The 22219-nt window shown below is 39.3% G+C and overlaps 1 long non-coding RNA gene across 1 annotated transcript in view; it reads left to right on the top strand.

Annotated features, from left to right (window-relative positions):
* LOC130577773 (uncharacterized) overlaps window positions 1–19478 on the top strand; it is a 34395-nt gene extending 14917 nt beyond the window's left edge. Inside the window, exons 3-7 of the long non-coding RNA XR_008965806.1 lie at window positions 4095–4213; window positions 7588–7686; window positions 9911–10021; window positions 14141–14204; window positions 17485–19478. This is a non-coding gene — a long non-coding RNA (uncharacterized LOC130577773). The remainder of the gene's footprint in view (window positions 1–4094; window positions 4214–7587; window positions 7687–9910; window positions 10022–14140; window positions 14205–17484) is intronic.
* The last annotated feature ends 2741 nt before the right edge of the window (window positions 19479–22219 follow it).

The following is a 22219-nucleotide window of genomic DNA, read 5'->3' on the forward strand; positions in this document are numbered from 1 at the left end:
AATGTCTGTCTTTATCTTCAACTGATTCTTTGCATTAGTGAAAGGAAATGATAAATATGTCTGGGGAAAATAGTCTCCTTTGATTCTTTAGTAGCTTGAAGGTGTTGCTGAAATTCATCAGTTTCTTTATATATGTATGTGAATTCAAAGCCTGAAGATCAATAAGTTTGGGAAAGTTAAGAGCTGCTGGAAAGGGGACAGTGGACTTACTCAGATTCAGCATAAGTGAGACTAGAGATGGAGACAACTGCTTTTAATATTAAAAGCTGTACCTAATTTTCTTCTGATGATTTGTGTAATTTCAAAAACGTGATTTTAAAGCTGAAGCTTTCTGTGAAGCTGTCAAAATTTAATAGTTCACATTTCTGAAATAATCAAATTACATCTTATACATAACTAGAGAGACTGAGGTGATTTTCACAGGCAGTATTGCGCTTAGCASAAAAACAAATGCTAATGTGACTATCAGTACAGGACCAAACTTTATCTGAGATCTGGGGTGTTGCCATGGCAATTCCAATTGTTGGAAAAAAATTCTCTTTTGTGCTTCATTCTGACATTATATTGCAAAATGATGATTATGAAGAAACATGCAACCCAAAAGKGGGGGAAATCTCTTTTTGGAGATGTAAAACATACTTTCTATCACATTTACTTTTTCTGAAACACTCTGTGTGTGCYCAGATTGTTATGAGCTGTATTTTTTGCAGATTCAGATATATTGTTATTTCTCAAGCTGCCATAATAATACTCAGTGTTATTTCTCCCAAATGTAATAATCAACATAATAAGGAACTCAGAGACCTATATCCTATTTCCTATGCAAAATATCAGTTTCTAGTGTATGTTATACTGCTGATATGGCCCTTTTGCTTTTGACAATACTGCCGATGTTAGTTGAAGCATATCTAAAATATAGATCTTGCTTAAGTTATTTATATATATCAGCTCTATAATCTGTGCATAATAGAACAGCTCATAATAGCCAATAGATCAGTCATTTCTGTTTAGCTATAAAATTGTTTTTCTACCAGAACATCTCACTGTGAGAAAATTGATATGGCTATTACCTGTTCCTTGCTAAATCAATACACAACAAGCTTTAAATAAATAAATAATAACGCACCCCTATGCTCCCCCCCCCAAAAAAAAACCCAACAGCCAAACAACAAAACCACACAATACTTCCCCCAAAAAAAACCCCAAAAACACAAAACACAAAAACAAATTAAGGACTACAGTTAAAATGTGGTTTGCACTGCAATTCATGCTGAAGTTTTTGTGCATTCTTTTATGTAGTAAATGTGTAAAATGGGAAATGTTTCCAGAAGAGAACTAATTCTTGCAGTGCTGCATTGCTGCTTTATAAATAAATCATTGTCCTTTCTCTATTGATCACTGGAACAATCCAGTCAAAGAATGCTGACTTAGTGCAGCCTTTCGCAGGATGGCTGGATTGAGAGAAAAAGCCACGTAAGTGGGACCCAGCAGCAGGGAATTGGGAAAATCCYAGACTGGTTAGAGATCAGGTTTGGTGCATGAAATCCCTGACTTTTCTTTTTTTTACCTCCAAAAAAGCTTAACAAATCAGCTGACTTCTACAAGATTTTCTTCCTGTTTGTCTTTCCATAATGTCATCGATCATGAAAAATTAAATATAAGACAATATTGTAATTAGTAGATGATGCTGAAAATCTCTGTTTAATGTATTGTGTGTTTTGTTTTTTTGGTTTTTTTTTTTTTGAGAACACACAAAAATTATCTGCCAAATTTAAATAATGGTCTCAATTATGATATTTATTTGTCAATTTTTTTTTTTTTTTTTTGAGAACACACAAAAATTATCTGCCAAATTTAAATAATGGTCTCAATTATGATATTTATTTGTCAAGAAATAAGGTCTTAAATCTTCAGGAGTAAGTTTGAATTGGTAGACTCTCGGAAATAGTGCTGCATTGCTGTGAATTGAGGYAGAATCTGAATTTTCTTTGGTTATCACAGATAACCAAGATCACAGTTGTCCAGTTGATGATTTGATGATGTCTGATTTGTCAGGACTGCTGGTATCAATCCCCAAGGCTTTTCTGGGAATAAGAGTAGCCTGTTACAGTGAGGAGCTGAGAAATACTACTTGGGTTTGCATGTCTGACCATTCAGATCTGTATTGTATCTCAGAGGCATGTCTTTTTCAAAGCATAGCTTTCACCAAAGCCTGTGGTAGGCATCTATAGCAAGAGTGTGTACTCACAATGTTGTTATCCAGAACTTCCAGGTAGTTCTAGAATATAAAGTTCTTAATTTTCATAAAATAAGATTTACTGGTAGATGCAGCACTCAGCTGATGGCAGGTTATTCAGGGCCGTGGTGATGCATTKCTTTTAGGGCATGTTGTCATCACATGTTTTTTTCTGTTTCTCATTAATTACAATACTTCCAGGATGCAGGTCTGTAAAATGTAATTATGTATTCCACTGGGTGTTTTGTCTCTAGTGCTGCAATCAGAAGCAGCACATGCTGCTGTATTCTCACCAGTGTGCTGTTGGATGGCCAACGGGAAGCAAAGAGACTTGCAAAAGACTTTCTTGACTCCAATGGAGGCGTAGGGCAGGAGCAGGACAGCTSAGGGCGAGCAGCTGTGGGCTGGAATGCCCCTCTGGATCTGGGTTGCCTCGGTTGTGCAGGGGGTGCCCGGGGCTCCYGTTCCCGGTGCTGCTGGCAAGGGGAGACTGTGGGGCTGCCAGGGCTGTGCATCAGTGTGGGCCCGCTGGGTCAGCTCCCAGCTCAACGCCCCAAAATTCTCCCCATTTGAATGGTAAAAGTGGACCAAAAGGACTMCAGGGAATTAATCTGGAGGTACAGAAAGAGTATAGATGAGAGGATGTTGTGCTACCATTGCAGAAAGCATCMGGCACAGCCCTAGTTTCCATTGGACTGGCAGCAGACAGGCTTTCCCTTTCCTCTCCCAGTGTCCAAGTATCAATCGATTCGTGCCTTCAGCTAGGATGCTGAAAAGACTATAATTAACATGAGCATAATAATCCATGAAGTATTTTGTTATGTGAAATAATGCGATCTATTAAACAAACAAAAAACGCGCTGGTGTTTGTTGTTGCTCCTGCGTTTGACCATCTCCCTGTTCCAGCTGGAGCAGAGCCTGGCCGCTGGCCACTAGATGCCACTGTTGTATAAGGACGTGTTGGGCATAATGACTTAGACAATAAGTAATTTACTTAGAGAACATGTATGTGTATAATTAGGAGTCATCAATGTCTTTCTTTTAAAATAAAATAAGTTTACCATATCTAATTAGATATTTCTTATAAGATGGATTTCATTCTAATTGGGTAAAGCTATGCTACTGGTTTAAAATACAGCRAAGGATGTATTTGTATTCACTTTCCCAGTTTCCGTATTTTTTTGATCTTTGCAATAAATGGTTCTGATTACACCTTTTAAATCGATGTTCTCTGAAACTGGTATGACATAAATGACTGTTCTGTCATCGTGATTTTACTGCCATTGTTTTCAGCATGTGAGGTTTTTTAGTGATATCTCTCTTGATCTCATTCTGTCTTTCCCTATCCTCCTGATTGTGATCTTGAACCTGCATGTTCTTTCCATCCGAGCTGAAGTAATCTATTTAAAAAGCCARCAACGGCCACCATGCACGACTCTGGCTTGACCATGACAGCACAGGCTTTCCAGCAGCAGTGAGCTCAGAAATCCACAACTGATGAACCACAACTCCAAAATGTCCGCTGTGCAAGGGGCTTCTTTAAAAGCTCAGATTTCCTGTAGCTGAGTGTTGCCAATGGAAAAACTGGATTTTACAGATGTTGGACTGTATTCAGCCTATGTAAAATTCAGATTCAATGGGGTTTCACAGGGAAGATAAAAACCCTCAAGCTTCAGTATGAATTCAGAAGGACTGGCTGATCATTGTCACACCCAGCACRGGCAAGACTTACACCCCTTCCCAARGCAATTTCATTAATTCCTGAATTCTCTTCACCAACCCAGATTCTGGATTTTCCCACCAAAATGCTGTGTTGCATGCTAATGTAAGTGCTATGCTTCTATTTCAATTCTTTCAGATCTTTGGGATTTTTGGTACTGGTGATCTTACTCAGATCAGCTCTGATGACACCTGCAACGTCGATCACTTCCACCGTAGGAGTGTTCCCATCAGGCCATTCCTGCCTCTCTCTGACACGTGAGCCACTCCCCTGTTTCCCAGTTATGACTAGATCTTGTCTACTCAATCTTGATGGCATCTTTCGAATTGCTTTGAATTATCTCCTGAAAGAACCTACTCTTGCAACAAAACAATGGCAAAGTGATTTTAGAGTAGTTTTCAGATTGTGGTTTATAACTGCTTTGTACCTCAGAAATAGCTTGTCCCAGTGGGCATGGCTTTCTCTGCTCTATCTCTCAATTATCAAATTAGGGATTATTATACAAAAGTTGTACAATATACTCTGTCTTATTTATTGAAGTGTTGGTTCACTAAATAAAGGATCTCTACAATGGTCTGAGCTGGCTGAAAACCTGCTTGAAAATTATAKATTTCAGTGAAAGGTTTCAACAAGCTCTCTTTTTGAAACTGAATGACCAAATTCATTAAAATATAAATTAACCTAAAGAAACATATGAATCACAATGGTATATTTCCATGCCATCTGTTTGGTGTGACTATAAGAGTTTCTTCATGGAGACGAACAGGTACTGCAATCTTTCTCAACTGTAGTTGAATAAATGACTGTGGGGTGAATGAGAAAGAAAAGAGAAYGAGCATGAAAATTGTTTCTGMTGAATGGGAAGAATACTGCAGAATWCTGCAATTGAAAWTAAAACCTATGTTAAACCAGTTTCCTTCACTAAGACATGTCTTAGCTAATCAATTAGCATTGACTGTCTCAGTATTCTAATAATAGGAAAGGATTTAAGGAAATGTCATGTTTCGTTTGTATTTTCAGAACTGTAGATAATTACAGATTATTGCAGAAGAGTGAATATCATCTAAGAAATAAAGGTGAAGAGGATGGAATGAGGATGTCTTATCTCAGGGGAGTTGAATGATCCACCTGYGGGAAGACCTTTGCATCCTCAAAAGGCAGCAACAGAAATTTCTCATAAAGTTTGACCTGTTGTTCTGTCAGTAATATATCCGAGACTCCAGTACAGAGTATCTTGTCAATTCCTTTTAATAAATGACGCTGAACTGATACAGCAGCTTCTCTGATCTGCACCAGTTCTCCACTCTATGCCTTCATGTGTATTTCTGTGAATTGTTGATACACTTGGCCAGTGAGTTTTCTGTGAGTTCAAAGCTAAGCCTTTCACTTTGCCTTCTATAAAACATGCCCAGAAGCTGAATTCTGAAGAGAATGAGTAGGGAGAAAAATATTGATTTTAGATGTTAGGGTAATCCAAGAAAAATGGCTCAAAAATAAAAGGGAAGAGGGAATGCTTTTTTCTTTTTCTTTTTCTTTTTTTTTTTTTTTTAATTTATTTTTTTTTATTTGTAGTTTGTTGCAAATACTTTCCAGAAAATTCTTTAGTAGTAAAGCAATTAGCTCCATATAAATGCAAACAGTAACTGCAGATAGTGCATTTATGACATCCAGAAGGTGCCATGGTGTTCTTAAGAGACACAATTCTACATCTCTTTTTCATCTCACTAGGGAAAAGGAGGATAAGGACTGGTTACTCTTTAAGAATGATGGGCATCAGGTTTATTGTTGGATTTCTGAAAAGGCTTATGTTTGATATCATAGAACACAAACTTGATTAGCTCTAATGTAATTTGTTAGCCTTTGTGATGCAACTCAGTGTATGTCGTTGTGCATCACTCTGATGAAGTAATGTTAGGGAGACAGCCAGAAGAGCCAAATAGTTACAGATTTATGCTCYTGCTAGAAGTGACTAGGACATATTGAATCCCATAAAACAACAGACCTTTACACTTCTAAATCGCCTAGAATATCTTTGAAAATTTGTCATTTAATATAGTCCTAACTTTCTAAACAGCTTAAGGGGTCATCCCAGCATTTCCAGGTAAATTTGGAGACAAATAAAATGAAGAACTGCTGAGGTCTCTTCAGAATGAGAAAGAATAAATCACAATATGTGAAAAAATATTCCATGACTAAAACTTTTCAAACGATGCAATTTTACTGCATTATCATAACCCACAAGTTCTTTAATCACATGAGAACATGAAGAGTGTAAGTAACCTAAGTGTGACTAGGAAAATGGTTCAAGCTTCCTGTGTAAGGTATCTTTCCCCTTCTCTTGTTATTGTCAAATTTTTGTAAGTGGAAGAATTTTTAATATTCAATTGGGTAGCATTTTAAATCAGCCTGGAACAGACAATTTTATGAGAGTTTTACAAACTTCATTTAAACGSAATCCAAGGAAATGGGGAAAAAAGTGTTGCAGATGAGTAATTTTTAAGGAATTAGGAGGAAGAGACACCATTATGTAAAGGAATGTTTAGTATCAAAGCATATAAATAGCTTTAGCTGACAGCAGAACAATAACTTCAAAAGTTAACAAATTATTCTCAAATTTTGATAGAAAAGGAAGCTAGAAAAAGAAAGCTAGATTTATTCCGTTCTGAAGATAAGAAAGGCTGGTTTAATTGTGATTTTGAAGGATTTTTCTGACATGCTCAACTTTTGATTTCAGTGTTTTTAATCCTGATTTGCACTAATAAAAACTAGGTGCAAATGAGTGCTGATGAGTCTGTACTGAAGTTAAACGAATAGTTGAAAATGTCTATGAATATTCATTTAAATTCAGAAATGAACTCCAAATTGATCATGCCTATGACTTTGTGAATTTGCTCTCTATGAGCATACATGCACTTGAAATTAACTTTCATGAATATTTGCAAAAGMAAATTTTCAATTAAATATTTTATATACTTGCAGAAAATAATTTTTCAGTGATATATTTAATTGTGAGATTTGGATTTTGTATCATCCTGCCTGATATTTGTGATCTGTTCTGTGGCACTGTATATTTGAAGGCCTCCGGGAAGGTTGTAGCTGGATGGAACATTTTGGAAATCCTTTACCTTGTGAATTGCAGGATTCATCAAGATGCCAGAAACAAATTGGCATATACAAGAAAATAAGTACAAGAAAATAAGTACAAGAAAATAAGAAACTGTGCAGATTTCAAATTTCCATTTGAAGATTTTTTAAAAAAATATATTGAACATTGTACTTTGGCATGAAGGGAATCTTAGCAGCCAATTTCCCATTTGTGCTATCAGAACATGATCATGGGCAAGTTCAATGACTATGTCCAAGCAGAATAATTTTAAGAAAGTGGCTTTTTGGTTCTTTTAACCATTGAAGACAGGAATTATGATAGATTGCAATGGCTGATAGTTTGCACTAACTTTGAAAAAGTGGTGTRCATGCAATAATAGTCATTGGAGTTCCAAAATAGGATGTGTGGTTTCAGTTAGAAGCTGACTTTACATAAAAAGTCCTAGATCTAATAAGGTGTTTGTATAAAACTGTTCTTGTGGTGTATCCAGTTTAAACAGAAGCTAGAGCCTGTTTTGACTTGCAGGAAGAACTGAAGCTGAAAACTAAATTTTTACTATGGAAYGCAATAGAAATGACAGTTTGGTGAGTCTTCCAAATCAGAAGAAGAAACCAGCACCAGCAGGTGAGTTGGGAGCACGGGGTGTGGGCCTGCTTGGCACAGATAGTCTTGTGCTTTTAATTTTAATTTAGTTTTTATTTTGTGAGTTCATCCATTTTTGTGCTCAAAGTGCAACCACTCATTYTGCTGGATTAAAAGTGTCCTGATTTAATCTTTTACCTTGGTAACTGAGAGGCATATTCCCTATGGCTGATTCAGRTGCTGCAAGAAGTGTACACATACAGGTATTCCCTTGGAGCAGGGGAGTGGTTTCCCACCTAGGTGCTAGAGCCAGCTTGAGGGCAGTGCTGGATCAGTCTCCCTCAGCAGGCACAGGCACAGCCAGTGTCTCTAACAAGCAGCAGAGGAGGGGGAGATTGTTTATGATGCATGAGGTACCATAAGAGGTAATACAACTCAAAAGAAATTGAATCAGGTTCTGAAACTGAGACAACCAAATTTTTCACCATGACCAGCTTGACTTGCAAARGTATTGAGTACCTTGAATCCCATGTTCAAATATTTTACAAACTAAAATATTGTTTATTGGAATGAACTTGTGAGTAATTTAAAGCCAGTTTTCTGGCTTTAACTTCTGTGGTGTCTTCAATTATTTTTAGATAATTCAAAAATGAGAAATGAAGGATGAATAAATTATTTTGTTCCATATTGCTTCTTCATCTCTAGTTTGGATAGTGAGAGAATCCAGCCCCAGTGCCTAGAAGTCATACTCAAGGATTGGATTTCTTGTGTAAAAGTTATACAATGTGATAACACAGTTGTACTGCATATTCAGTTTTGATATGTAACCTTTTAAATAAATTGGAATACTCTTTGTGCCTATACTGGCACACACAGAGAGATCATAAACAATAATTTTGTAAAGGTCACTTCCTCACTAAGCGCTTGAGCTCATGGCAAGAGCAGCATAGGGCTATTAAAGGACCTTTATGCTTCTATTTTTTGGTGTCTGTTAATATTTTTGCAGCTTTGAAGYTCTGTTTAATTTAAAGGCTGTGTAGTCTCCCACGCCATGGGTCTGTCTGTGCAGCCCTGTGCTGTGAGACCCTGGGCTGTGTCCCTGTGCATTTCAATAGTTAGTGCCTGCTGGCCCTGGGATCTGGGGTTACTTGGCAGTGTGGAGCAGCGTGCCCGGGGCTGGCAGCATCCTTCCTGCTGGGAGTGATGGGGATCACAGCAAGATCCAAATGGTGGAGGCTTTTGTGTCAGTAGCATCTCAAGACAGCCAGGTATCAGGAACCTGGACAATAGATGAGTGCCAAGAGTGGCTGAGGGATCTGTACAAGGTGAGAGGTACCAGATGCTTGCCAAGCTCAGTTCAGCTGCATAGCATATTGCTCAGATTTTCTTGCTGCCCTTCTAAGGTGCTAATGAAGTTGTTGGTTGAATCTTTTTGTTTTTTGGTCCAGTGGAAAGCTTGTTCTCTTGGTCTTGCTTGTCTCCAGCAAAATACTTTGTCTCAGAGGAAACACTTGGAAGTTTATAATTCATCCAACCAACATTAAAACTATGTATATCTGCTGGTCTTCAGAAACAAAAGCACATTTTGTTACAAACTCCCCTTATGCTATAAAGACTGTTCTTTCATGTGATTGACAAGGTAGCCTAAATCAATATCCTCTTGTTTTCAGATYTTTATTATTTTGAAGAAATCCACATCTGTCTTGCTAACCGTGTAAGGGGAGGTTATTCACCACTGTAGTGGCATCAGAGGATACCCTCAGCTGGATAAGTGGAGTCTATCTGGTGTCATTAAAATAGMCCCCAGCCTAGATGTGTGTGGTATTTGCAGGGAGGGGAGTTGCAGGAGGCTAAGATGGTGCATTTTAACTCTYAGATGATGTTTTGTCTTCCCTTCTGGCTGCTGGTGTAAAGCCACTGTGGCTCGTAGAAGGAGTGGAGTGTTTGTAACATGCTGGCAAAACACAGAGGTGTCACAATTAGGAAATACCACAGTGTGCCTGGAGACAGGATGGTGGATGTTGCAGGCATGGCCTCTCTGGTGGGCAGAGGTTGGTGCTGCCTGTCCGTCTGCTCGGGGGGACACTGCCATGCCTGCTGTGCCACAGCTGGAATTCCCTGATCCCAGACACAGCACTATGCAAAGCCAGGGCCAGAGATGGGAACARCCCAGGAACCCCCCAACTTCTGCTGCCACCATCCGTGCTGCTGTGGTGTTTATTCAATACCTAGAATTTTGTTTAAAATTATTTCATTTATCTCTCAGTGAGACGCCCTTGAATGGATGCTTCAAAGCTTTGATCTTCTCTTCTGCGGAAGACCTGTGCCTAGCACGTGTCTGTGATCTCAGGGAGGTTACATGCACTCAACAACAGAGGTATGCCAGCCTGAAAGTTTAAATTGCTCAGGTGTCTTATGCTGTAAAATCTCTCCACTCTTTCTAAGGGCAAGCTAGTAAAATCCATATTTCCCAGATTTAAAGTATCAATGTGAGTTTGTTGTTATCTCCTTCTCCATTATTAGATTGTCTGTTTTATRGGATTCTTAATACTCACCTGAATTTTACCACATTTACATGACAGAATTTTAAGGCAAGTCRTAACATTATAAAAGGATGTATCTGTACTTGTTCCACATCACTCCACAAACTGGAACTGTTTTTTTTTTTTTTCTGAAACTGATAATTGCACCTAGTAATTTTACTCCTTTGTCAGCATTTGTCTGACCTTTCCTACTTTCCCCTGCTCCCTGAATCTAAAAAAAATTTTGGTAAGATACTACATAATCATCTCCAAAAAAGGGATAGAACTTCAATCTCATAATAAGGAATAAAAGATGTAATTTCCCTTGTGATTGATAAGCATAATTTGTAAACGAAMCTGCTTTATGAAATGGTGAAAAATGGTTGGAGCAGTTAAAAAATGAATTTAATATGGAGAAAATAGATTCCCCATAAGAAAGAATATAAACTTGTAAATGTGGAATACAAAATTATTTATAGATGTTAAATGAACAAATTAATTTGGCTGACATTACCTCCAATTTACATAGAAACCATTTTTCATATTTTCTGTGTAGACCATTTCCTATGTTTTGCTGTGACTGAGAGAAAAACAAAGCACATGCGTCCTTTAAGGCAAGAGGAAAATATCCCGAAAGTCATTTTAACTGATTCCAATAGTTGTGCAGTGGGCAGAGATTCAGGGAATGACAGAGGCACATGCAGAGAGGGAGGCAGCGATGCCAGGGAAACAGCTGGTGTCTGAAAGGCCCAGTTTGCTGTTGCCGTTGTTGCTCTGCGTGCAGGCTGGGGTGGAGCCCATCAGGCCAGGCTCTAGCAAGAATGATGCTGGGGAGATGCTACCCTGAAACTCTGCCTTGGAAGGCCCCAACCAGCTGGGGTCGAGTATGGCAAAAACAGTCCTAACTCCACAGTACCATGGACAATTGTAAAATCAGCCTCTTGCTGGAGCACGTGGACTCAGTGGGAATGAAGGTACCGAGGAAAAGGCTCTGGGGTCGGCTTGTTTCAATTCTGTTTCCACAGTAGACATTGCCCCTAGAATACATGGACACATATGAGCCTGTCTGGGTACTTCTGGTTCTTCTGTCATGAGACTCTGAAGCCGATTTTTAATCTGTGGACCTTTTTTTCTCTAATTCTTTCTGACACCCCAAAGCTGAAGAGCTGGTGAAGGCCAGAGGTGTGTTCAAAGCACCAGTGTGCAAACAAATCACAGCATGGTTGTGTTATGGCATACCAGCATCCAGCACKTTTCTCATGCAGGAGGACCTAGCTGAACATCTCAGTAGGTGCAGCTAAATTATACAAGCAGAGTCCAGCTCCTGAGCCTCACTRAATGTCTGGGAAGAGTCACAGGCTGGTTTAGAAGCCAGGGATGGTGACTGATTCCTCCTCTTCCCTCTGAATCCTTCCCATCTTGTTGGTGAGGAGTGTAAGAAACACTAACTTATTCTTCCTAGATCAAATTGTAGCTAATCCATGATGAGAAATGCTGGTATCCTTCCTTGCTACTCCGGCATATAAAACACTCTGCAAGTTTTTCCAGGCTGAAAAACTCACTGAATTGAGTCTTGCATGGTGACCAGAAGCAAAGTGCAAAAATGCCTAAAATTAAGGACCTCAATTTAACTCATTATCGTGGGGACATTTCGGGCAGAGGATAATGACAGAAGAATCCAAAACCCAATGGATATATTAAAAGTCTAAGAAATATTTCTGATTTCTTCCACAACCATTAAAAAAAAGAAAAAATAACAACTCTGCTATCCTGTTATGTTTCAACATCGAAACTCACTAGCAAGCTATGTGGAATCAGCCATTCAAATTAACTGTAGCCAGGGGAAGGAAAGGATAGTGTCAAGGTATTAGGAAGAGAAGAGCAAAAAAATAGGTTGCCCATTCTCCTTTTTTTCATCTCTTGCACAGTTTGGCAGAGAGTTCGGGAAGGGGCTTTTCGCCTCTTCAGGGAGAGACATAAACTTGGACCACACATTCTCAAACACTGCCAGCTTGTCATTCAGCTCATGCATTCAAGATGTTGCATATTAATAGCACTCCCTGATGGCTGGTGGATAGGGGTCTCTCCACCTATACAAAATAAGCCTCTTGGCACAACAAAGTACAAAAGAGGCCCGTACAGAGGAAAAAATGCACTTGAGAACTGTTTTGGAGAAACTCTGCACAGATGCTCTTGTGCAGATGCATATTTCAGATGGTTTTTTCCTGATTAGCATGCAGCAAACTCACCTGTTTTGCTGCCTAGAGGAGTCACAGCAGACATGGAGAAACACCTGCGTGAGTTCAGTTCTGTCTCYCTGTGAATACGATTTCCACCCTTATTCCATCACTGTTCTGTGTACCCACTGAGACYCTTTTCAATCCCATCTTGGACATGCCTAAGCCAGCAAACAAGAGCAGTACTTTGGGATGGAGACAAAGCATGAACAGTGCAGGGTGCACGGAAGGGAAGAAGGGAATGTGTGGGTGGATTGGGCACAGGTCGGATGGGTTCTGGTGTGGCTCACATAGGAGGATGAGCTCCCTGGAGCTGTGCAAGAACCTAACATTTGTCATCTGCAGATGATCTGACATTCAGCACATACCCAGCTTTACCTGAGCTCTGRTCATGGGATTCAAGGAAATGAACCAAGCTGTTTCCCACCTCCCCTGCAGCATGCTGGTTACACGTGTCTGCCGTTCATTCTCACACTGAGCTCTACAGGCAGATCCTACACACGCATGGGGAATAAATTTCCTTTGTGCTCTGCTCCATTGTAGTTTACTCCAATGGCAGAAAGCATAGCTCWGTTCTCACCATGTGTTTTGTAAAAACGAACCTCAGGAGGAGAAAGTGGGGAGAGGGTTGCTTATACATGTGTCGGTATCTGATGCAATCCTCAGTGTGAGCCACGTTTTTCTGGGTATTTCAGCATACACTGAAAATGACACATGAGTAGTCCAAGCTATTTTCAGAACTGACAGTTTTCCTTTTCACTCCAACAATTGCTTCTTCAATACACTAGAGTATGCAAAGTGCTTCAATAAACTTTTAATTGGGAGTAGGAGTAGCAGTGAAACTAAGGGAAAACTTTAGGCAAAATGAGAACTGACCTCAGCTCATACCTGTTTCACAGGTTTGTTGTTAACTTTTTGAAAGAAGCTGCACACCTTGGCATTTGTTGGCTTCTGGCAAGGCTTTTCAGAAGTCCTTTTCATGAATCCTGAAACAGCCAWTGAAGGATTGGTTTCACTATGTGCTTGACCCAGGAAAGGCCTAGCAGAAATCTGCTCTGATGGAAGCCATGGGCTAGAGCTCTGGATACATTTTGATCTAAGCTCTTAGGTATTTGTTGAAAACAAAATATTCAAAACGTTAGAGATTTGCAAAAAAATCCTCTCCAGTCCTTACAACAGAGAACAGATTAAGGGCAAAAGTCTCCAGATAAATGTGAGAAATTTTACTGTAGTAAGTTTACTGACTGACACCAAGTATGCAAATATGCCGGGGAAGGGGTCTTTACTTCTTTTTAAGCTGTCCAAATCAGTTAGGCATCTGAGGCGTGGTGATGTATTTCCTAGGAACTTGATTTCTTTCTGTTACACTCCYGACAGGAGTAACCAATCTCTTTGGAGCTTGCAAAGTAGGGTTCGTCCCACAGARCTAATGCTGTGTGTTTTACTTGTAGAAAGGTATGTTTAACAAAAGCTGCCTTCTGGATGAGCTCCAAATATCATTACTATTGTTTAATTTCAGCTKCAGTTCAGCATCTGTTTAAGATAGTTTCAAAGATAATAATCTCACCAGACAGAAACAAAATACAAAACTGAAATTACGTTGCTCWATTATTTTGTTTACTAGTGGTGTTAAAGTACTGTTTTTTGTCTGAATCATGCAGAAGAGTTGTGATTTTTTTTACCTTTAAGCTCCTCTGAAAATACAGCCTTTTAACATCAGTACCTATTTCTTTCCAGATTACGTTATGTGAATGAGTTTGATAGGAGTCACCATGGTGAGGAAAGGATAATGGAATTTCAGGTAAGAGTTCTCCATAATGAATTCATTCCTTACAGCATGTTAACACCCACCCATGGAATTAGGGACCTTTGTAACACAATGCAACAATTTACTAGACATCACAAAACACCAATTATAGAATTGGACTGAAACAGGCTGCCAAATCCTCTGTCCCTGATAAAAGGAGGATAGGTATAGTCATGCCAGCACATTTTAACTCCTTCCTAAAAATTCACTCGGGTCCATTGTGAATGTCTTCAGTGATACAGTAGATCGACTGCAGTGCTATGTGTATGACAYGAAAGTAAAATAAAATAAAAATGAATAGGTCATGAACAGAAGTGAATATGAACTCAATTTGGATCATATTTATTTAAATAATTACAGCAGATCATTAACTTTGAGAATCTCCTGATTTATGCAAAGAAAATGAAAGAGAGTTGGCTTCTATATTGTATATTTAGCTTGATAAAAGAAAGCCAGTCTGTGTGGAAGAAGTGTGCAACTGAAGTTCCTCAGCTGATATTTTATAAAAGCACAATTAAATGTCAGTACCTTACAAAGAACTCTTAAATCCTAAGACTGAATCTCATCTGTTTTTACTGGTAGCAGAGTACCAAACTGTAAGCAGAACTGAGCAGGATCTGACTTTCCATCACAGACAGTTAATAATTAAATCAAACATTATATTCAACAATAGAACATATGCATCAGCTTCTTTCAAATTGCATTTCCTTCCTGTTAGATCCATTAGTGTAAACCAGACTGCCTTTAGAAAACCCCTTATTGCTGCTGTCTTTCAGCACAGTTCCTGAAATGGATAATGTGGTGCATATTATGGGCAATTACACAGAACTCCCTAGTGACAGGGTTTTAGAGTTTCAGAATAAAACAGCTGGAACTACAGGGCTGTAAACTAATCGGAACAAGAGACAATAGTAGCACATTTAATGCACATTGTTAGAACATGGACAAAGACTAGATGTGAAATACTACATATCACTATACCTACCGTATTGCGTGGCATCTTCACTGCAAAATTCTGTTTAACTCTTGAAGGACAGGGCAGTCAAAGCCAAAGATTTTGTGGTGAACAAATGCATGTACAGCTCTATAACCTGAGCKAATTTGAAACACTAGGGGAAGAAGCCTTGATCCTGAGCCCTGGTTTTCTCTTAATGTCAGTGTAGTTTGAATCAAATCCAGAACTCTATTCAAAAATTATAATTTATTAATGAATGCATAATTAATATATACCTAGATATGCTAAAAGCCTGTGTCTCTATCCCTCTTTTACTGTTTCAATACAATGAAAATTTAGCATTTGGGTTGCAAAAATTGCATTTGCTGTTAGATATATCTYGGATACTGCCACAATGCATAGTGTTTGATCCTGCAGCAGTTTAAATTGATGGCAAAGCTCCCATTAATTTTAGTAATACAGCAGTGAATTTTTAGAATAGCACATGCATCATTTAAAAGCACAATGACCGTGATTACATGTGTAATCACAGTAATTGTGCACACAATTACTGGTTGGGTATCTAACTGCCTTTCAAAAATCAGTTGCTCTACTTGCATGTATGCTCACAGCAGTCACTTGTGCAAATGCAGCGCAGCCCAGAGCATCCCCACCTCTGTGCTCACCCCTGAAGTGCTGCAGGGGAGGGCTGGTCTGTGGCAGTGGGGGTGTAGGATAGAGAACTGTGTGTCTACATTGCACTGGTTTAAACAGTAAATAGGAGACGAAGAGAAATGGCTGCAGTGTCTCTTTGGGAAAGTAAAAATGTGAAATTACTTCAACTAATTTTTCAAAAGGACAGAGACTGATTTGCACCAGCTCCTGTCTTGTGAACCTCCTTATCAGCAGTGTCCAGCAGGCATGGGCACGTTAATGTTTTGTAGTGCTATGGCAAAATGATCAAATAATATATCAAATAGCAGCACCATACTAGAATAAAATACAAAATAAAAATTAAAACCAAACAAAACAATACTGAGTAAAATTTTGCAGCTTAAAAAAATTCAGAAAACAGTTAAAGTTTCAATATAGTGTGCAGTGAGTTTCTTAGAATTCAGAACCCAAGAACCAGCTGCTGTGGCTTGTTCTGGTTTAAAAGGTGACTCCTTTTTGCTCAGTAGGCTGATTTCTGTACCTGCAGAAGTATAGAAAAGCACATCCTCCCTAAAAAGGGATAAGACTTCTGGATCCATCCTATTGCTCAGTAAAATGGTAGCCAGAGAAAATTTTACACAAGTCATTTTATTCAGTTTTGTCCCACAGTCGTGGCTTCCCCCCTCGCCTGGGGCATGGTGAGTGTGCGTTGCTTTCCTGGTAACAGCTTTATGGCCCCCCAGCCGAGGGGAGGGGATGGAGGGGCTGGGCATGGCAGGCTGGGCATGGCAGCCCGCTCTGTGCCTCTCCCAAGGGAAGGCTGGGCCATGAGTCCACTTGAGGGAAAGCAGATGTCAGTTAACAGCCAGAAAACAACTTAAACCAGGGAGAAGTTAGCCCCATTCCAGGGGATGGGAGCACTGCAGTTGTGTTAGAATGAGAAGTGGCACAGCCCGTCCCAGAGCCACCCTTGCCACCAGTCCTGACCCTATGGGAAATGCAACTGCCCTTCCATATGGAAGAATCAAAAATAGGCAATGAATGAAAAATGAATTTCTTCTGAGGCTGCCTGTGGCTGGAGGAGGGCAGCTGGACTGGGAGGCCTTCAGCAGACTACACTTTGTGTGTTTGCCAAGGAGGAAACCTTGTAAAATGTGCTGGGGCAGATGTAATGGTTACAAATCACATCTGCTGTCTAAATAAGATCTGAATATCAAATGTTGTAATATTTGACAATATCTGGGTCTCAACTTTCCTTGTTCTAGAGGTGGAAATTTTGAGGCTTATCCCCATATGCAGGATTTTAGTCCCATCAGGGGTTGTGAAGTTTGGTCCAGGACTCTGCTGTGCTGAGCAGACAGTGACTGTACTGTCAGAAGAGGGAACACGTTTCAATGCTTGAACAATGTTTGTCCTGCTTCTGGAAAGCTTCAGCACCTTTCTCCTCAACAGCATTGTCCAGTGGCTGAGCATGGAGCTGCTCTCTCAGAGCCCATGGCCACAGTGACCTGACATGTTTTCAAAATAGCTTTATGCAAGTTAATCCAAGTGTCATGTCCTGCCTCTGCACAAACAGCTGCTAAATAGCTTTTTTAAAACTTTTTTGAAGCTTATGGTTCCCTTCTTGATTCTCTACAACCATCCTGCTGATCAGTGTAGCAGATTCTCTTCTTAATTTCCTTACAGTAAACGTGAAGAAACCTCATTGACGTCCAATCAGAGGGAATTTCAGCTCTCTACATTGCCTTGGGTCTGCAATCTTATACACAGGATCTGTTCATGTAGGCTAAATTCAGTACAGAGCATTAAATGCTGTCACTTTTGTAATTAACATCAGAGAGCTGYATGAAGCCTTGAAGCTACTAAATCCCATAAGTCCTGTAGAAAATGTTTCTTTATACAGATCTGAAGTGTTATTCAAAGGAATTCACCCTAAAAGATGGAGAACTGCTGGGACATGAAGAACATAAAGYTCTAAGACTGTATATTGGAGAAACGTTCCCTCAGAAGTGTGCATTTAGTCACCTTTGGTGACATGCTGCCTTGCCTGCCACCTCTGCAAGCGTGGTCTCACTTTCACTGTTATTGCAACATGTGTCAAACGAAATGAAAACAGAGATTTGGGAAAGGATATAATTAACCTACTTGTAAACATTAACCTTAAATATCTTGCTAATTATCTCACTAATTTAATCACTGCAGATTTCAAACTTGTTTGTTAAATATTTAATTCTGTAAATTGTTTTTGATACAGAGGTGTGGGGAGCTTTCTGTGAGTATAAGTTAGTCTGTAAAACTCAGTAAAACCATTGTTATGTTCACACTTCATTGAACAAACCCTGCTGTCAACAAGACTTTTAATGGAAATCGCAAGAAGCTGTGCCCTGAGGCTAAGAGATATAGTGCCCTATTATTTTAAAATCTAATGAACACATTGTGTGGAGTATAGACCAAGGTAAATTTCTTCCTGCACATCTTCAGGTTTGATTCCATGGGAGTCTAGACTGGAAAGCTCTGGGTTTCCTTGTTTCTTYGGTTGCAGTGAAGCAGTACAGTTATTTCTTACCTATTCACCTCTTAGTTACTTGAGTAACTTAGCAAAATTATGTCCTTGATTTTCAGCCCTTTTTATCAAGTCCTTACCTTGTGCTACAAGGAACCTAAAAGGTGTTTAGATACTCCTGTTACAATGCCACCCAATGTGTCTCTAATTATTYCTGTAAGGAAGCTGCTGGCGGTGTTTGTTGAGAAGCTGAAATCTGTTTGTTCCTTCCTTGCGATGGGAAGAGGGCTGTGCCAGGGGTGTTTGCAGGAGCAGCAGGAGCCAGGCAGGGTCTCGGGGACACGGCTGGCTGTGCAGGCTGGCAGGGGGAACAGGCAGCTCTGGGTGCTGGAGAACATCCCATGAGGAGTGAGTGGCTGAGGCAGGACAAGCTCAGGAGTCACCCCAATCCTCTGTCCATGAGAAGGCAGAGTCCTCAGCTGTGCTGTGCCTCCCCTCACACAGGAGCTTTGGCCAGCCCCTGTTTCAGGCTGTACCCCCGTGGCAGTTCTTGGGCACTGCCGTTCTCTCCGTTTTTGTAACATTTGTTCTCCTAATTGAGGAAGAAGGTAAAAAGATTGGGGCTCACAYTGTGTTTCTGCACTGTAATTCTTACTATCAGAGCAAGGTGCCAACGTGTTCTAACTGCAGATGATGGCTTACAGCAGACCTCTGACAAAAGCCATTTGATGAGTTAGGTATACTGTAAATACCTATTTGGGGCTATATTACTACCTTATCATATATTATTTAGAATTTCATCCTGATTGTCTGTGGTTATTTATTACATGCTTACATACCAGTTAGTTCAATAAAAAACAAATTTCTGTGAATTTAGCTGAATAAAGCTCTGTTTGTTCTTGTTAGTTATAAGAAGTCTYGTTCTTTGTATGCATTATCTCAGTTTCTGGGCATTTTTCCCCTTCATTTACTCCAAAAATTACTTCAATACTAATGAATACTGAAAGACAGCCAAGACAGGATGAACTTTTGGACAATTTATGCAAACACAACCGATGAGAATAGATTTACTATAAACATGTCAGGCACAAAAGACTTGACTGCTTTTTAAATACAGTGATACTGGAAGAGATTTATGGATATTTTCAACTGTTCATTAAAGAGAAAAATATTTTGAAACTATAGGCACTCTCCTTTTATCCGTTTTTGCCTTCCAGGCTGAGTTGCAAACCTTTGATGTTTTCTTCTCCAAAAAATAAAAGTAGTTATGAATTTATTTCTTCCAAGTACTTTCATTTTTATGTCAATTTACAGTTTTTATTACATTCCTGGCAGTCCAAATTATGGTATTTGGAGAGCACCTAGAGTCCATAGCTCTGAGTTTTCTGAAAATAAGGGCTGAGTTCACTTAATGATGCTTTCTGGCTACTGTCTTTTTTCTTCTCCTTTAGTAATAAAAGGTTAATAAAATCTATGAATACTTTAAAGGCCTGTTAGRCCATCCAACCAATTAAAGGTTGTTCTATTCTAAATGACTGGCAGCTGCTTGACAAAAGTTAACATGAAATAGCTAGTACCTGCTAGACCAGGTTAATAAAAAGCAAAGTCTTAGACATGAAAATCATGATAAATATGGTCCCTGTAGTTGACCCAGGCATCAATTCTAACAGCCAGGCGTGTTCCTAACTATTTATTCTGAGAGTCTGCTTCTGTGCCCTTACAAATCAATAGTAAGCCTTGCTTTCAACTTCAGTGCAACTGATGTTGTTGGCAGTCAATGATTTTGCAAGATCAGTTCAAGATATTGGAATAGTTCCATGGAATTATTGGATTCTTTCTTTCTAAAATAGTGTTAAACTCCTAAGTAGGAAGGAATTTAAACGTGAAAATATATGCTCTTCCACTGCTTCTTAAAACCAGTGTATCTTGCCAAATCTCCTATGAAGTCAAAGCAGTGCACCAAAATGATAGCAGGAAGGATTTTGCAGTTCTCAAAGATCTAGTCCTGCATTCTCGCAGTTCTGAGCATGCCCTCATTTTTTGAAAAGACAGACAAAGATGGAGAAAGAGCAGATTGGGGTGGAAAATAACWGTTTTCATTGCAACCTTAGAGGGATATTGGCAATTTTGTAACAGAATGATTTGAGCATTCTGAGACSCTTCAAAATAAGGCAGGAAGCTTAATAAAGGCTTCATTTTGGAAAAACGGATACCTGAAAGTAGTATTTTACTGATTTTTATTGGAGTTGCATTTCCAGCTTTTGAAAATTAAGAGCCACAAACCAACACACATTTTTGAATAATATAATGCAGTTGGAGATAATGCAAATGTCTTTATAAATAACATAGTATAGCTTAAATCATTATTTTTAATGCCTTTTTTTTTTYCCCCTGTATGAGCAGGTCTGTGCTGGTCTGCATTAATTAAATGTAGGTAGGTTTGTAAGGCCAGATCATCATTACTTCTGTGTCCCTGATTTAAATCTGCAGTAAAACATTTCTCCATTTAGTTTGGTGCTTTTGTGTCATATTTCATACACTAGTTGTCTCTTAATTAAATCCATGATGGCCCACCAACACAGACTATTAAAATAACTATACTTTGCACTTGACATATTTATGAGACAGATTCATAAGAGTATAGACTGATACTTGAACTACTCACTGAGAAATGCTAATAAGATTATGATGAAGGTAAGATTAGAACATTCGTCTCCTTTTCACTTCTCTCTTCTTTATAGAAATTTATTTTTATAACTGCAATTCACTATTTCTATTCCAGGCTCTTTGATGTTGTTGTATATACGAGCAGTTCTTTCTGTGTGGATTTATTGTGGCAATGAAGAGTGGGAACCTGCTAATTTATATCACACCAGCAAAGTGCATAACTGTTGTGTTCCTGGAAGTATGAATGTTTGCAGAATCTGTGAAACCTTTGCATGGGATTGACATGTTCAGAATAATACCTTTGGAACTGGGCAATGACAAATATGGATGATGGTGAAGTGCCACACTGTTTTACTTTTATTGCCTTACTTCTTCAACCCTGTGGTTGGTGTAGAGCTGAGTCCTGGAGGAGGGAGGAGACAGTGGCATTGTGCCTGTGACCCCTTAGTGTTTATTGCTGTTCCTGTGACCCCTCAGTGCCCATTTCTGTGCCTCTGACCCTTCAGTGCCTGTTTCTGTGCCAGTGACTCCTCAGTKCCCRTTTCTGTGCCAGTGACCCCTCGGTGCCCGTTTCTGTGCCAAGSAGTCCGTGTCCTTGCCCATCCCACAGCCGTGGCACAACACAGTGGAGTGTCCTGGGCTGTGCAGCTGCTCTATGTGGTTCAGCTGTCCTGCAGGRTTGGAAATGGCCTGGGTGTATGGCCTCAGTGGATCAGAGAAAGAGAGGATTTCAATCATTTTTCATGACCGTGATGTTCACCTCTGAGGGACCTTTCCTTTCTCTCTCTTTTTCCCCATTCACATTCTTTCATGGGAGAAGTCCTGCTCATCCCTGTGTCACAGCTCCAGGTGTGGGTACAAATGGAAAGGGCTCTAAATACATGCAGCTTGAAAAGAATTTATTTTACAAGTAGGGTCTGTAGAAAGCCATATCTACATGATGTTCCGATTTTCTGGAAGATAATTACTGTGCTTCATCCTGGTATTCTCTGTCAACACAACAAAAGCATCAAATGCCCGGATTTCATTTAGAAATAAATGCAATATTAGAAAGTAAGAATAATAAAGATATATTAAATATTTCATCCTCTACAGAAATAAACCAGCTACAGTTCAGGGAGCTTCACTAAACACATTAAATCTAATAAAATCGCCTACACGTACTCCTGACACTAGTAGTAATTAAAATAACTTGTTTCAAAAAACTGGTCCTATACATGAATACTTATTGGCAATTATTTCKAAGTTCTT

The sequence above is a fragment of the Malurus melanocephalus genome, unplaced genomic scaffold, assembly GCF_030028575.1.
Source record: "Malurus melanocephalus ecotype Western Australia unplaced genomic scaffold, MMel_1.1 scaffold_8, whole genome shotgun sequence".
NCBI classification, from domain to species: Eukaryota; Metazoa; Chordata; class Aves; order Passeriformes; family Maluridae; genus Malurus; species Malurus melanocephalus.